Below are 18,465 nucleotides of genomic sequence, written 5' to 3'. Positions count from 1 at the left end.
CTCCAGGATAATCTTTTTCTTCATGTTTTATTTAGAAAATGATTTGAATATTTGAGTGTTAAAGAGAAGACGAATATTAACGGCTTGCAAGCTCTTACAGCTCGAGCCTAATATTCGGGATTACGACTGGACATTCCATCCAGGTAACCTTTTTCTTCCAATTTTATTAAGAAAATGATTTTTGAATATTAGAGTGTTAAAGAGAAGACGAATATTAACGGCTTGCAAGCTCTTACAGCTCGAGCCTAATATTCGGGATTACGACTGAACATTCCATCCAGGTAACCTTTTTCTTCACGCTTTATTTAGAAGGTGATTTTGAATATTGGATTAAAACAATTAAAGTACCGAGGTTTGAAATTATTGAAAGTTAAATTGATGTTGCTTAAGAGCTCATTGTAAGAAGGCCCAAGAGTAAGCCATGTGAAGAAAATATCAAACAAAAACTTTATTTACAACACACTTAAAAATTAAATCAAAAAAAGGGTAAAATCGGGATTTGCACGGATGGAGATCGAGGGACACACAAAACCTAAATAATGTGCTCAAAGCCGGTTTGCACATATTGACAACAATTGAACTGTCATATGTGATTAGTCAAAACGCGGCGAAATACTATCACTATATCGATAAAAATAATCATGGATAAATGACAAGAAAATTGTCAAATCCATAAATTAAAGAATCGATGTTTTGCCAATTAAAATAAATAAAAGGTGTAAATACTAAAGAAATACTAAGTGTGAGAAAAATTGGATTAAAACATAAATGTGAGTAAATTAAAAAGAATAACTTTAAAAAAGAAAATAAAATGTTGTAAAACCAAATATGCCACACACGGGTATCGAACCCACTACCTAAATGGGAATGAAGATACTCCACACCCATCCGGACACCAGTTGTTTGTTTTCAAACCAAGACCAAAACATATTGATATTATCCAAAACCTTTCAAAGAAAAGAAAAATCAAACAACAAAGTCTAACCGTGGGCTGCTGGACTATGCCTGACTAAGGCCCACGAACCTAAACCTCAGACCCGGGTCGGTGGAGGCCCATTACGGATTCTCGGCCCAACACAAAAGGGATGATGGAAGGCCAAGGGATAGCGTGACCTAGCCGCATGGCTGTCTTGGTCACGATGAAAAAAGAAAAAAAACTAATAATAACTGATGATACAGCAAAACGAAAAGATTATGCATTGGGTTTTGTGGGTCTTAATAGGTGTCGTTCCAAATACCACCTGGCATTTAAAACAAAAGCCAAATATCTTTTTGAAAATAGCCACGGATGATATCCGATTCCCTTTTCTACAAAATCCACCTTCTTTCTCAAAGATCTCATTCTTTTGAACAGCAACCAAAATTCAACAAACATAACACAACAAGAACATGCAAGGAACCATGAAGCTACATCAAAGAAAAGATGGATCGAAAATGGAACTAACCGATTGCAGCTGGATCGACCAACGAACGCGTAAGTAAGGTTCTTCCTGAATCCTTCTAGCTTATGATATTGTTTTTTCCTTCTGAGTGGAATCCGGATTCCCTTAGGTTTTTTGTTGAACAGTATTTTCTTCCGCCTCTGACTAGGTCTTTTCTTGTGTTTTCGAATTAGGGTTTCGTGGTGGTCCGATCCCTCTCTCTGAATCGCTCTCTTCTATTTATGCCAGGCTGATTAGGGTTTCGGTTGGTGTATAAAGGTTCAAAGGAGAAAGCTTTCAGAAGTGCTTTTTCATGCTCAGAAGTGCTTTTATCTTGTTTGATGCTATCTTCCGGAAAGGTAATCTGAACCTACATACTTTCTTCCTCTGACTTGTCTTAATTCCATTTGGGGATATTTTTGAATTTTCTACAGCTTGGTAATCATTTTGTGTTACTGCAGTGAAATTTGGTGAAAACTTGAGGAGCTCTTAATTCTTTCAATGGCGATTTCGGCCTCAACAGTAATTCCTTAGTAGCCTCAGCTCTGGTACATCTACTGTAAAACCGTTGGCTCAAATTTCTCATCGGCTTAAATTTCTTCTTAATCTCTGTTGCCATAGTTAAGAAAGCCTGCTCAACATTGATAGAGTCTTTAGCATTTGTCTCAAAGAAAGGGACCGTCATCGGCGAATTGGGTGTTTCCACAGATAAGTAATCTTTTCCATTAACCTAACCCCAATTCCATTCTGCAGACACTAATCTCTTCTTAGTGTTTTGTTCTATTGTGTAGTAGTCGAATTCAATTGCAAAACGGATCTATCTGTTGTTTTTTTCATCCGGTAGATCAGTTTCATTATTAATCCCATTGATGTTTGGTGTACAAAGCTTGTCTGCAATGCCATCACACTTACCATGATACTTCATCATGTCCTGTATCTTTAACATAACTGGCACTTTGTAATCACTTGGTTTTGCGCCTTAATTGGTTTGCGTTATGTTGAACTAGTGCAGGATGTGGGTTAGCTCGATTGCATGGACCTGCTGCGCGAAGCTCGTGTTGGTTTGATGGTTCAAGATGCAGCAACCAAAGACAGAAGTGCTACTTCAATTCTTTGAGGTCTTGATATCAGCTTAAATAATACACATGGTATCATCATCATCACAATGTTTAAATATTGTTACAATGATGCATCTACTTATAAGTCTTGATGTCAACTGCAATTTTTTATTTCTGATACTTATCCTCCTCATTTTTTTCTTCCATGTCTCTAGGAAGAAGCTTCATTATTGATTATTTGCAATAGACTTATATCATTTTTCATGGGTGGTAACTGTCCTTGTGTTGCAGGTTTGAGGTCTACCGTAAGGCTTGCCAACAAATTGATCTAAGGACATCCAAGGCATAGAACAATGGTAAAACTATTGGTACTTACTCATCTCTCATGCGTAATGATGAACTTGGTGAAGTATGTCTAACTGTGATAGTTAATGTTATGCAGCATGGAGACCAAAGCACCTCTGGTTTGCTTCAATGACAATCATGTCAGCAAAATCAACACTTGTTTTTCGCCACTGCATGCACGATGTTACCAGCAATGCCTTTAGCTTCAAACAGACTGTGTAGAGGTATGCCAAATGGAGTGGCCCATATGTTTGCAAGTTGTAATTTTGCAAATTTGTCGGCGGTGTTGGGAGGACAGCCAGGCCAAGAGCCTAAACTCTACCAAGCGGCACTTTGTATCGAACTCGGTTTAGTTTAAGAGAATTTTTGTTGCCATGCCTTACTTTCTTCCATTATTGGTTGTATGAAGTATTTGTAGGATAAAACTTTCAAGCTATTAAGATTTGTACTGTTCTGAATTATTCCTCTATGATGAATGTATCCTAAAGTTCCTTGCTCTTGCAGAACTGTTGTTAATGAATTTAAACCAGCATAGATAAAAATCAGTTTGAGGGTGAGTCCTGTCACCTGTTATAAATACATGCACACCCTTCCTGAATTCAATCCAGCTACAACCTGGTCTCTTCTTCATATTTTATTGCTTCATCGTGTCTCTTAACTCAGATACTTCTTCGTATTAACCTACCACTCCATAAACATTTGACATTAATACATAATTTCCACAGTGACCTGGCTTAATTTCAATCACCTTGCTTGCTGCAATCTCAGCCAAGTCTGTATCCTTGTGGACACGGCATGCTGCTAGCAAAGCCCTCCAAATTTTCCATGTTACTTGCAGACCAAAGAAGAAGTGCATCAGAAAGATGCATCTCACTGTCAACGGTCAAATGAGGGTGCCTTACTGAAGATAACAACAAGTTATATGGAATTTTTCCAAACAAATTATTCTGCTTTGCCCATATAAAATCTCTTGCTAGGTAGCTGATACATAAGTGAAGAATGAGATCACTCGCATGATCCAAACTAAATTTCCAAATTTGGATCAAATCCTCCATTTGTATCTGCATTAATCGAAAACCTTTTGGCGAGAAATGCCTCAAAAAAACCAAGTCTCACACTTTAAGAGAAGTGTCTCTACTCCAAAATAAAGTGCACTCTCATAAAGAGGGAGGCTATTTTCAGTTGTAATATCCAATGGAAAGCCGCACATATGCCTAAGAATTTGCATAAACCAGACAGATTCCAGTTGATAGTGATAGAGCCCAAGCATGATTCACTGAAGCTTCTGATGAGGAGGCCTCGAAAATACAAAGTTTTCTCAAAGAGCCTAATGCGATGCACTTGGATTTTGATAGTACAAATGATGTCAAATCGGAACAGAGGATATCAGTGGTTGAAAGGAGAACCTCTTGGCTGATAATCTGTGTTGTTTGAATTGGATCATTCGGATTGTATTTGTAGGATTTATGTAATGGGATGAACTTGTATGAAAATGTTGAGAAATGCAATTTGGAACATGATTTTGTAATTTATGAAAATGTTGTAATGCTACTTTGATTTTGAAATGTACTATGGATATAAAATGGATTTTTTTTAGAAATAAACAAAGACTAATTTAAATATCAATTTAAATAATAATAAAAAATCAGTAGAAAACCCAATAAAATCAAATTAATCCAATAATTTGTTAAAATTACTTTTGACATCAATTCTAACATTTATTCGAAAATTAAAGTCAATTAGAGTTTTGGATCATTAGTAAAAATAACAATTAAAATTAAATTGAAATTTGGGAGTTAAACTTAATTTGAAATTAAAGTCAAAAATTGAAAAATTACAAAAGTCAAATGATTAAAATCCATTTTATAGTCAAAAGCACCGTGATCAAAAAGGCATAGACAATGATCAATGTGTAACAAAAATATGGAGTTGGGAATGAATGTATGCAAATGAATTTTTAGGCCAAGTGTCAAACAAAATAAAAATTCAGGACCAAAATCGGGGTATGACAGTTGCCCCTATTTAAGTATCTTCAACTTGAGAATATGAAGCAGGACACTCTTCATATGATCATAGTGGGAGATGGTTAAATATTAAGAAGACCCGGATTTTGATCCTGAATCCCTATGACATGATGTGATATGATATGATATGATATGATATGATATGATATGATATGATATGATATGATATGATATGATATGATATGATATGATATGCGTGGATGCATGATTTTTTTGTAATTTTATCTGCTAGGGATATGGTAGACCCTTGACAGGGGATGCTACTAGACAGACCAATCTGTGGGGAATGCTGGTGGTCCACAGAGAGACAGACAAAGGGTAAAAAAAACAAACTTGCTGGGAAAACAGTCCTGCTGGAGAGTCAAACGCACACTGGGGAGTAATCGAGGTGGAATTTGATAAGCGACACTTAGAATACAAGGGATTTCGATAGTAAGTTCACACATGACTTACCAAAACCGAATGAAGGAAAAGATGCTACGACAGGTTCATATATGACCTGACAACGCTGGGGAATAATCAAGGAGAAAACTCTTCAGAACAGGTTCATGTATGACCTGACACCGGAATAAGGGTTCAACAACAGGTTCATACATGACCTGAATGGGAATGAACAAATAGAGAAAAACTTCAGAGCAGGTTCAAGTATGACCTGACACCGGAATAAGGGTTCAACAACAGGTTCATACATGACCTGAATGGTATTGAACAAATAGAGAAAAAATCTTCAGAGCAGGTTTAAGTATGACCTGACACCGGAATAAGGGTTCAACGACAGGTTCATACATGACCTGAATGGTATTGAACAAACAGAGAAAAAATCTTCAGAGCAGGTTTAAGTATGACCTGACACCGGAATAAGGGTTCAACAACAGGTTCATACATGACCTGAATAGGATTGAACAAAGAGTCTTCAGAGCAGGTTCAAGTATGACCTGACACCGGAATAAAAGGGTTCAACAACAGGTTCATACATGACCTGAATAGGATTGAACAAAGAATCTTCAGAGCAGGTTCAAGTATGACCTGACACCGGAATAAAAAGGTTCAACAACAGGTTCATACATGACCTGAATAGGATTGAACAAAGAATCTTCATAGCAGGTTCAAGTATGACCGGACCCCGGAATAAAAGGCTCAACAACAGGTTCATACATGACCTGAATAGTATTGAAAAAAATTGGAAAAACTCTTCAGAGCAGGTTCATGTATGACCGGACCCCGGAATAAAAAGGTTCAACAACAGGTTCACACATGACCTGAATAGTATTGAACAAAAATTGGAAAAACTCTTCAGAGCAGGTTCAAGTATGACCGTACCCCGGAATAAAAAGGTCAACAACAATTGGATTTGAAAATGACCATGAAAACTGGATGTTGGTTTGAGGATACCAAAGACAAACTGGAATTAGAGGTCAAAGGATCTAGGATCGACAACAAGACATGGGTCAATGCAAAATGAGCACGAAGTACATTTCGGCTATGCATGATTTGAATTTCCTTTTATGCATGATATATGAATGATCATGATTATGAGAATGCTGACACTGAGCAGACTGGGAGTTTGTAAAGGCTTTTTATGGAAGCTCATGATTCCTCAACACCGAGAACTCAACCAAATATTTTATGATAGATGTTGTCAAAAGAGCATTCTATCAAGCTTGATGGCCACAACTTAGCCAATGGATCCTTTTGGAGGATTAACGGATCGTGCTAGCATAGTTTTCGGGCACTCGTCTTAAACTCAATAGTTGTTGACATATGCCCCTTTGTGGCTCATCTTGTTTGAGCAGTTTGAAAGCACGAAGAAAGAAGTTATGCCCCTCTGTGGCTCATCTTGCCCCAGTTTGTTGGGACTTTGGAGATGTTCACTTTGAAAGTGAGTTTGGAAACAACTTGCCATGAGACTACCTCGAGATGGCTTGCCCCAAGTGTTTGTAACTTGCAGTAGTCTGATCTTGACTAACCAAATGCTGGAATGGCAGACTCTTGGTCGACTGTCCTTTGGATAGTTGGACTCATTGAGCTCTGAGGTGGCTTGCCCCGGTCTGAGTCTAAAAATAGATTACTCTTGGCTAACTGAACCTTGGAGTGATTGGACTTACTGAGCTCTGAGGTGGCTTGCCCCGGTCTAAGTCTTGAAGCAGATTACTCCTGGCTAGATGACCCTTAGGGTGATTAGCTCGAATTAACTGATGCTCAAAGTGATTTGCTCCTGACCAGACTTCTTTCACTCCATCAAGTTCCTCAACTGTATTTGGCATTTCTTTGATGCTAAGTGTTGACTCGCAAATAAGATTGTTCATTCAAAAATGGTAATCCTAATGCAATGCTTATGCAAAAATTTGAACTCAAAGTTTATTGATATGAATGGGTGAAATACAGTGAACGAGTCGTTGATAAGAACACAATGGTGATCAAGTCATTCACAATATGCAAGTTGGTGCCATCACATGATTAACAAAAATCGTTTGGAGTCAAGTTAACACGACCTTGTTATAGTATGCTTTCAAAATAAACCCTGCCTCAATTAGGTCTTTTAAGGGTTGTAACGTGGTCTGGTTCATAGTTTTTTGAAACAAAAGGATATAAGGCTCAAAATTTATTTTTACCCACCCCTTCTTCTTGATGATCTCCAGTTCCTATATTCAGTTAATTCAATACACGCATTCGACTTCCAAGAGGGTTCGAAGGTGTGATGAGGATTCAAGACGAATTTTCTTGAAATGGCAGTCACCTTATTATTATTATTTTTTGTTGAGGATTTTGGTGACCTCTTTTGATTGATTTTCTTTATCCCTAATTTTGCCTGGACCATTTCTTTGAAGCTTTCGGTCCATCGGGATGCCCTAACTTTTGCCTAAGTCATTTTGTGGTTTTTGACTTAGCAAGCTTTTTTCAATCTTTTTTTAAAAGGTGTTGACTGCCATATTATTGGTGGATAAGGATCAACCAACACTAATTTTAGCTTTTCTTAGCTTCTTCGACACTTCAACATGTGCGCGAAGGATAACATGTGGTTGAACCTAATTGGAGGGTGTACATATGGACGATTTTTTTGAAAGATCGAATGCACGATCAAACTATCTGAACATAACTACCCTGCCCCAGGTTAAGATTAAGGGTTTTAGATCCGAAATAAACACCAACTTCTAGGCTCAAAGTGGTTGACTAGGGATTAACTCCTTATCTCTTCAGTGTTTGGGGATTTGAAACAATGCCTTACATCATCGACAAGGTTTTACTCAAAAGCATACCACAACAATTTCAGGTGTTTTATTTTCATCATCCTCCCTCCAATCTTTGTTAACACAACGGTTTGATAAACAAAAGTGAATGAGAGGAGTATTTTTGTTTTTAACATAAATGAAAAACGAGTGAATACGAATGGATTAATTCAAAAGATGCGTAAACATTTCATTAATCTTACCAATTCAAAGAAAACAACAATGCTTAAAAGCAATTAACAGTAAACATGCAAAGAAACTATAAAAGAAGTGTTGAAACAACCAAATGATTGCCAACCTTAGGGAATTGACTTCTTCAAACTTGAAGGTTGGGATCAACAAGCTTTTTGACATTGACATGATGATCTTCAAATTTTTTTCCTTCAATCTCATTGTTGAACGCAACCTTCTTGAATCCACTACTCATTTCTCCTTTTCTTTCATTGGTATGGGTCGTGACATTGGAAATCCAAGGCGGTATCTCAATGCTCCTACCAGGAAATAATGATAGCTCATTAGCCACATCCCTGACATCTTCCTTGTGGTACAAAACCTTGAGGGTTTTCAAGGGTCCTTTCCCTTTCTCATTACCTGGCCCAGAAATCAAGGTATATGTACTTGAGCCTTCCTCCTTGAGTGTTGGTGACCCTATGTTAATCAATCCTTGCAGCTTGAGCTTAAAACTCTTGCATTCCTCGATGGAGTGCCCCATTGTCCCAGTATGGTATTCGCACTTGATCTTCGGGTGATCTTCTTCAAAGACTAAACTCTTCTTGTTAATCAGTCCTCGTACCAAGGCTTTTAGCGCACAGCAAGAATCTAGGTTATGTCCCAATGCCCCTTTATGGAATTCACATGTTGCATTTGGATTGTACCATGGCAGGTCTGGTGACACAGGTGTAAGAGCTCGAGGGGTCACCAAAGCATTCTGGATCAGTAGCGGGTAGAGCTTGCTATATGGCACCGGAATCGAGTCATTGTGATCCTTGTTCCTCTTGTTCTGATTCTGATTTTTATTCTGAACCTGACTTTGGTGACTTTGAGGAGCAATAGCCAGAGGATGTTGATGATGACGTCTTGAGGGAGGTCCATATACTGGTAAATGAGGAGTTGCCACATAGCATTTTCCTTGACTTGGGGTAACCCCAGATGGATGTGGCGTAGTAGCTCTCTTTGTTGCAGCAGCGTATATTGGGTGACCCTCTTTTCTCAACAAGACTTGCAGGGTTTCCAAGACCCATCTCATTTGGCTCCTCAAAAGATTAAGTTCCTCCTTTAGTGCTTCTTGGCTTTTCCTTAGCTCGTCCATCATCTCCTGAGACATGGTTCTTTGTTCTAAACGCGTGTTGAGAATCACTCTGCTTCATGGACAAAAGATGGATGAGTTTTTTTTCTGGTATTTTGCCTGGAAAATGACATGCATTATGATGTGATGCAAATGCAATGGAATGCGAATGAATGCAATGCAAGCCATGCACATTTGTGTTTTTTTTTATACACGGGTTAAAAAGTCTGAGGTACTGACGAATCTGATTGTTTTCCAAGAATAGGTTCTCACCTGGTATGGTCTAAGGTTTTTGAAAAAGTTCCTAGAGTCATGGATCCATTAGACTGTTTGCTACCTGCGGCAACTTACTTGCCGGGCATCAACTCCATCTAAAGAATCTACTCTAAGTGAGGTTCTCGCATCGATCTAACGAGAAATACATCTCGCAGACCCACACTATGCAACCATCTTTCCTAGTGGGGCAAAGAACTAAGGTTCTACAAATGGTTCTCAGAGTCATGGATCCTAAAGAAAACATCGAAGCTTACGGCAACTTACTTGCCGAGCGACAACATCCTCTCAAGAATCTACTCTAAGTAAGGTTCTCGTACCGACCCAACGAGAAATACATCTCACGGACCCGCACTACTCAACCTCGTCCTATCTCATGTTTTTACTCGAGACTCGGGTAAAAAGTCTTTCCCACAAGGTTTGCAATCAGAGTATCCAAGTACCAAACCATAATCGAACCAATACAGCAGATTCATATCAATATGATAATAGAGATAGTAAAAACAATAAAGAAAAGCCACATAGGTAAACAAGCAAAGGCACACAAACGACCTAACTAGGCTTGACTCACTCCAGCAGGACTGTATCCCCAGCAGAGTCGCCATCTGTCGCACCTCGAAAAATGGGGATACGACTTCAAAGCGAAGCGCGATCGCACGCTCGCAATGATGGACTGAACAGAGTCGCCATCGAACTTTATTTATTCCTAAAAAGGAAAGGGGAAATATCGATAAAACCCAAGACAAAAGAAAGGATAAGATATGGTCATCGCAACCAATATCAGGGTTCGGGAGTCGATTACGCGAGGGGAAGGTATTAGCACCCCTCACGTCCGTTGTACTCAACGGGAACCATTAGGTCAGTTGTGTGCGTTAGTGTTAGTTAAAATATTAGGATTTTCAAATTATTAGGTGGGAAAGAAAGAAAGGATGAGAAGAGAATGTTTTTGGATTTTCAACGAAGGACTAAACCTAAGTTTTTTATTAGTGGGCCTGACAAGATTTACAAATCCTGCTCCTACGTATCTCAAAAGAGAAATCAAGGCTTACGTAGTTCTGGGTAGAAAAATGTTTGCTTGTTGGTCGATTTTAGTGAAAGCTATATTGTATTAATCGACGAAAACATTGTTTTACCCAAAACAGATGAGGAGTGGACGCATACCACACATCGAACGGATTTGTTGATTCCTTAGGATTGGCAGTAATTTTAGAAAACAAATAATGTAATCATCTCTGTTGTTTTAATATGTTGGGTTGAAGAAATTCAACATCTGGACCAACATGTCATGTACGATGTCACGACATCAGGTCTGTGACATCGCACATGTGTAGGAAACTGAATTAATTAATTCAGTATATGTCAAGGGATCAGCAAGGATATCTGGTGAATATCCTAACTCCTTTGTGGAGGTCTTGAAGACTAAATCAGAATATATATAGGCTCTAAATATGGAGATATATATGGAGAGAGTTTAGGAACTTGAAGACCTTGTTTGTAGCAGATTTTTTCTGCTGAAGTTGCAACAGCAAAGAACAAGTCTGCTGCAGTTTTCTGAAGGCCCAAATCCAGTTGGGTGATTAGGTTATAAATAGCTGATTGTAACCTAGTTTTTGTAAGCCTCTTAGAATGAACTTTTAAGGGTGTGTGTAAGGTAAACCTCCCAATCTGTGGGAAGGTTACCATGTGTTTCTCAGTGGTAAACCTGAGAGTGTTTGTTACTCAAAGCCTGTAGGCAAGAGTAATTATGTTCTTGAATGAAGCTGTGAAGCAAGTTCAAGGTGTTTGCACATTACATTGTATTTGTAGTGATAGGAATGGAAACTGGAGGTTTCTATCTAGGAGTTCCTAGGTATAGATTGCATTGGGTAGGGATTAAGTGATGAGTTGTAAACGGGGGAGTTTAACTCTGAATTGATACTACTAATAGTGGATCTTCTTCCTGGCTTGGTAGCCCCCAGATGTAGGTCATGTTGGACTGAACTGGGTTAACAATTTCCTGTGTTTGTTTACCTACTGCATGTTATAATCATGTCTGCCATAATTCAGGTTGTGTTACAGTCTGCCAATCAAGTTAATAACAAACCTGATACATAGCCTTCTGTTGGAATGTCAATCAGAATGTTTTGACATTCTTCAACAACAGCACTTACTGTTTAATAAGCTGATGAATTCAGATCAGTATGTAGTGAAGTCTGGTTTTTAAAAAGCATATCAGACCTGGCCAAAAGAGCAGTGTGAAATTGTCAAACTGGATGTCTTGACAGTTCTTCCAGTAAGCTGATACTGAAGTAGAGACTGGGTGGTCTTTTACAGTACAGCAAATTTAGCAGTCTGTGTTCAGGAACTAAACAGACTGAGCATATGGTTCTGGGCTTAGATGCCAGACGGAATGTTGTGACATTCATTCCGGACAGCATATGCTATATTGTTGGATGGTTAGTTTTTCTGTTTCAGGATTTTTCTCAGGCTATTCTTCAGGAATCCACCAGCTGATCTAAAATCTAGGAAACTAACAACTAAGCTACAATTACTGAACCTAACAAATAATCTATTTGTTAGCTCCTTAATAAGTGGAGATTAGTTTAACTTGTTACAACCTTTAATCTAGGAAATACAAGTACATGACCAACAAATTGGAACAATGTAACAGATGATGTCCAAAACAGGATTGAGACATCGTGCTGATAACTGTGTAGGAAAACAACAGTAGTGAACGTTATGGTGCACATAACTAAGTGTTTCTCCATTCTAGGATGACAAAGAAGGAGAGGATGTGACACTGTGAAAGGGTGCACATTAGTACAGAGTGTAATAACTGTCTTGCTGTATCAGGTATAATGTTAGATCAGATGTCATGATTTGAAGTAGAACATCTGAATACTGACTACACCAGAATTTCAGGATTTATAAATCTACATTCGGAAAAGCGTCACTTATCTCGACTCAACAATCGTGGCCGAAACATTATTTTATATCACTTAAGACAAGATACCTTTCGTTTATGAAAAAGGTTTTTGATTAATCGCACGGCGGCGAGAAAAGAGTTTGATCGATTGGATGTATTTTAAGTGATGGCGAGAACTTGGATGAGCGAGATATACATCTCGGATCCTAGCCTCAGGAGTGCACGGTATACACCATGTTCCATTTCCATCTTCATTGGAAAAAGTATTTAATAGAGATTAAGTATTTTTATGTTTGATTGAGAAAGGGTTTGAAGAAACCACATTAACAAATTTTAGACGGTGGCGAGAGTTAAGATTGGCGAGGCATACGTCTCGAATCTTAACCTCAGGAGTGCATGGTATACACCATGTTCCATTTCCACCTTTATTGAAAAAGTATTAAGGTAGGAATTAGGTATTTTGAAGTTTGAAAGACGAGTACTTGTGACCTACAAGCTCTTACAGCTTGGGTCTAATACTCGGGACTACGTCTGGACATTCCACCCAGGCAGTCTGTTTCTTTCCAATATTGTTAAGAAAATGATTCGAATATTTATGAATATTTTGGAGGGAAGACGAATATTTATGGCTTGCAAGCTCTTACAGCTTGAGCCTAATATTCGGGATTACGACTGGATATTCCCTCTAGGTAATCTTTTTCTTCCAACTTATTAAGAAGAGGTTTTGAATCTTGGAGTGTGAAAGAGAAGACGAATATTTATGGCTTGCAAGCTCTTACAGCTTGAGCCTAATATTCAGGATTATGACTGGATATTTCCTCCAGGATAATCTTTTTCTTCACGTTTTATTTAGAAAATGATTTGAATATTTGAGTGTTAAAGAGAAGACGAATATTAACGGCTTGCAAGCTCTTACAGCTCGAGCCTAATATTCGGGATTACGACTGGACATTCCATCCAGGTAACCTTTTTCTTCCAATTTTATTAAGAAAATGATTTTTGAATATTAGAGTGTTAAAGAGAAGACGAATATTAACGGCTTGCAAGCTCTTACAGCTCGAGCCTAATATTCGGGATTACGACTGGACATTCCATCCAGGTAACCTTTTTCTTCACGCTTTATTTAGAAGGTGATTTTGAATATTGGATTAAAACAATTAAAGTACCGAGGTTTGAAATTATTGAAAGTTAAATTGATGTTGCTTAAGAGCTCATTGTAAGAAGGCCCAAGAGTAAGCCATGTGAAGAAAATATCAAACAAAAACTTTATTTACAACACACTTAAAAATTAAATCAAAAAAAGGGTAAAATCGGGATTTGCACGGATGGAGATCGAGGGACACACAAAACCTAAATAATGTGCTCAAAGCCGGTTTGCACATATTGACAACAATTGAAATGTCATATGTGATTAGTCAAAACGCGGCGAAATACTATCACTATATCGATAAAAATAATCATGGATAAATGACAAGAAAATTGTCAAATCCATAAATTAAAGAATCGATGTTTTGCCAATTAAAATAAATAAAAGGTGTAAATACTAAAGAAATACTAAGTGTGAGAAAAATTGGATTAAAACATAAATGTGAGTAAATTAAAAAGAATAACTTTAAAAAAGAAAATAAAATGTTGTAAAACCAAATATGCCACACACGGGTATTGAACCCACTACCTAAATGGGAATGAAGATACTCCACACCCATCCGGACACCAGTTGTTTGTTTTCAAACCAAGACCAAAACATATTGATATTATCCAAAACCTTTCAAAGAAAAGAAAAATCAAACAACAAAGTCTAACCGTGGGCTGCTGGACTATGCCTGACTAAGGCCCACGAACCTAAACCTCAGACCCGGGTCGGTGGAGGCCCATTACGGATTCTCGGCCCAACACAAAAGGGATGATGGAAGGCCAAGGGATAGCGTGACCTAGCCGCATGGCTGTCTTGGTCACGATGAAAAAAGAAAAAAAACTAATAATAACTGATGATACAGCAAAACGAAAAGATTATGCATTGGGTTTTGTGGGTCTTAATAGGTGTCGTTCCAAATACCACCTGGCATTTAAAACAAAAGCCAAATATCTTTTTGAAAATAGCCACGGATGATATCCGATTCCCTTTTCTACAAAATCCACCTTCTTTCTCAAAGATCTCATTCTTTTGAACAGCAACCAAAATTCAACAAACATAACACAACAAGAACATGCAAGGAACCATGAAGCTACATCAAAGAAAAGATGGATCGAAAATGGAACTAACCGATTGCAGCTGGATCGACCAACGAACGCGTAAGTAAGGTTCTTCCTGAATCCTTCTAGCTTATGATATTGTTTTTTCCTTCTGAGTGGAATCCGGATTCCCTTAGGTTTTTTGTTGAACAGTATTTTCTTCCGCCTCTGACTAGGTCTTTTCTTGTGTTTTCGAATTAGGGTTTCGTGGTGGTCCGATCCCTCTCTCTGAATCGCTCTCTTCTATTTATGCCAGGCTGATTAGGGTTTCGGTTGGTGTATAAAGGTTCAAAGGAGAAAGCTTTCAGAAGTGCTTTTTCATGCTCAGAAGTGCTTTTATCTTGTTTGATGCTATCTTCCGGAAAGGTAATCTGAACCTACATACTTTCTTCCTCTGACTTGTCTTAATTCCATTTGGGGATATTTCTGAATTTTCTACAGCTTGGTAATCATTTTGTGTTACTGCAGTGAAATTTGGTGAAAACTTGAGGAGCTCTTAATTCTTTCAATGGCGATTTCGGCCTCAACGGTAATTCCTTAGTAGCCTCAGCTCTGGTACATCTACTGTAAAACCGTTGGCTCAAATTTCTCATCGGCTTAAATTTCTTCTTAATCTCTGTTGCCATAGTTAAGAAAGCCTGCTCAACATTGATAGAGTCTTTAGCATTTGTCTCAAAGAAAGGGACCGTCATCGGCGAATTGGGTGTTTCCACAGATAAGTAATCTTTTCCATTAACCTAACCCCAATTCCATTATGCAGACACTAATCTCTTCTTAGTGTTTTGTTCGATTGTGTAGTAGTCGAATTCAATTGCAAAACGGATCTATCTGTTGTTTTTTTCATCCGGTAGATCAGTTTCATTATTAATCCCATTGATGTTTGGTGTACAAAGCTTGTCTGCAATGCCATCACACTTACCATGATACTTCATCATGTCCTGTATCTTTAACATAACTGGCACTTTGTAATCACTTGGTTTTGCGCCTTAATTGGTTTGCGTTATGTTGAACTAGTGCAGGATGTGGGTTAGCTCGATTGCATGGACCTGCTGCGCGAAGCTCGTGTTGGTTTGATGGTTCAAGATGCAGCAACCAAAGACAGAAGTGCTACTTCAATTCTTTGAGGTCTTGATATCAGCTTAAATAATACACATGGTATCATCATCATCACAATGTTTAAATATTGTTACAATGATGCATCTACTTATAAGTCTTGATGTCAACTGCAATTTTTTATTTCTGATACTTATCCTCCTCATTTTTTTCTTCCATGTCTCTAGGAAGAAGCTTCATTATTGATTATTTGCAATAGACTTATATCATTTTTCATGGGTGGTAACTGTCCTTGTGTTGCAGGTTTGAGGTCTACCGTAAGGCTTGCCAACAAATTGATCTAAGGACATCCAAGGCATAGAACAATGGTAAAACTATTGGTACTTACTCATCTCTCATGCGTAATGATGAACTTGGTGAAGTATGTCTAACTGTGATAGTTAATGTTATGCAGCATGGAGACCAAAGCACCTCTGGTTTGCTTCAATGACAATCATGTCAGCAAAATCAACACTTGTTTTTCGCCACTGCATGCACGATGTTACCAGCAATGCCTTTAGCTTCAAACAGACTGTGTAGAGGTATGCCAAATGGAGTGGCCCATATGTTTGCAAGTTGTAATTTTGCAAATTTGTCGGCGGTGTTGGGAGGACAGCCAGGCCAAGAGCCTAAACTCTACCAAGCGGCACTTTGTATCGAACTCGGTTTAGTTTAAGAGAATTTTTGTTGCCATGCCTTACTTTCTTCCATTATTGGCTGTATGAAGTATTTGTAGGATAAAGCTTTCAAGCTATTAAGATTTGTACTGTTCTGAATTATTCCTCTATGATGAATGTATCCTAAAGTTCCTTGCTCTTGCAGAACTGTTGTTAATGAATTTAAACCAGCATAGATAAAAATCAGTTTGAGGGTGAGTCCTGTCACCTGTTATAAATACATGCACACCCTTCCTGAATTCAATCCAGCTACAACCTGGTCTCTTCTTCATATTTTATTGCTTCATCGTGTCTCTTAACTCAGATACTTCTTCGTATTAACCTACCACTCCATAAACATTTGACATTAATACATAATTTCCACAGTGACCTGGCTTAATTTCAATCACCTTGCTTGCTGCAATCTCAGCCAAGTCTGTATCCTTGTGGACACGGCATGCTGCTAGCAAAGCCCTCCAAATTTTCCATGTTACTTGCAGACCAAAGAAGAAGTGCATCAGAAAGATGCATCTCACTGTCAACGGTCAAATGAGGGTGCCTTACTGAAGATAACAGCAAGTTATATGGAATTTTTCCAAACAAATTATTCTGCTTTGCCCATATAAAATCTCTTGCTAGGTAGCTGATACATAAGTGAAGAATGAGATCACTCGCATGATCCAAACTAAATTTCCAAATTTGGATCAAATCCTCCATTTGTATCTGCATTAATCGAAAACCTTTTGGCGAGAAATGCCTCAAAAAAACCAAGTCTCACACTTTAAGAGAAGTGTCTCTACTCCAAAATAAAGTGCACTCTCATAAAGAGGGAGGCTATTTTCAGTTGTAATATCCAATGGAAAGCCGCACATATGCCTAAGAATTTGCATAAACCAGACAGATTCCAGTTGATAGTGATAGAGCCCAAGCATGATTCACTGAAGCTTCTGATGAGGAGGCCTCGAAAATACAAAGTTTTCTCAAAGAGCCTAATGCGATGCACTTGGATTTTGATAGTACAAATGATGTCAAATCGGAACAGAGGATATCAGTGGTTGAAAGGAGAACCTCTTGGCTGATAATCTGTGTTGTTTGAATTGGATCATTCGGATTGTATTTGTAGGATTTATGTAATGGGATGAACTTGTATGAAAATGTTGAGAAATGCAATTTGGAACATGATTTTGTAATTTATGAAAATGTTGTAATGCTACTTTGATTTTGAAATGTACTATGGATATAAAATGGATTTTTTTTAGAAATAAACAAAGACTAATTTAAATATCAATTTAAATAATAATAAAAAATCAGTAGAAAACCCAATAAAATCAAATTAATCCAATAATTTGTTAAAATTACTTTTGACATCAATTCTAACATTTATTCGAAAATTAAAATCAATTAGAGTTTTGGATCATTAGTAAAAATAACAATTAAAATTAAATTGAAATTTGGGAGTTAAACTTAATTTGAAATTAAAGTCAAAAATTGAAAAATTACAAAAGTCAAATGATTAAAATCCATTTTATAGTCAAAAGCACCGTGATCAAAAAGGCATAGACAATGATCAATGTGTAACAAAAATATGGAGTTGGGAATGAATGTATGCAAATGAATTTTTAGGCCAAGTGTCAAACAAAATAAAAATTCAGGACCAAAATCGGGGTATGACAAAACCATAGGTTGAGGTTTGTAAGCTTTTCCTTTAGTCTGACAGTTTATTAAGGTAAGGTTTGTAAGCTTCCTTAAATCCTTGTCTTTGTTTAATTAAAATTAGTCATTTAAGAACAATTAAATAAGTTACCTAAAAATATAAATAACATAAAGCTTATAAATCAGAACCTGTTTTGTCAGAAACTCCTTTGTTCAAGTTCTTATCTCCCCATAATACTCCATGCATTTTCTCCCCCCATGTCATTATAAAAAATACTACAAGAAATATAAGCT

The 18,465-nt window shown here is 37.6% G+C and overlaps 1 long non-coding RNA gene across 8 annotated transcripts; it reads left to right on the top strand.

The window, feature by feature from the left end:
* The first annotated feature begins 1,156 nt into the window (after positions 1-1,156).
* Positions 1,157-16,743, top strand: LOC127128480 (uncharacterized). Of its 8 annotated transcripts, none has more exons than XR_007805924.1 (6): positions 1,157-1,483; positions 1,616-1,780; positions 15,239-15,299; positions 15,399-15,925; positions 16,127-16,191; positions 16,278-16,743. It is a non-coding gene; the product is annotated as an uncharacterized LOC127128480 (long non-coding RNA). The 8 variants fall into 8 exon arrangements; XR_007805927.1 differs by having other exon boundaries at positions 1,158-1,478; XR_007805926.1 differs by lacking the exon at positions 1,616-1,780 and adding an exon at positions 14,972-15,136 and having other exon boundaries at positions 1,162-1,474; positions 16,278-16,742.
* Positions 16,744-18,465: the final 1,722 nt, after the last annotated feature.

This window comes from Lathyrus oleraceus, chromosome 3 (assembly GCF_024323335.1).
Source record: "Lathyrus oleraceus cultivar Zhongwan6 chromosome 3, CAAS_Psat_ZW6_1.0, whole genome shotgun sequence".
In the NCBI taxonomy this organism is placed as follows: domain Eukaryota; kingdom Viridiplantae; phylum Streptophyta; class Magnoliopsida; order Fabales; family Fabaceae; genus Lathyrus; species Lathyrus oleraceus.
Note: the sequence above shows the minus strand (reverse complement) of the source record. Positions and strands in the feature narration are given on the sequence as shown.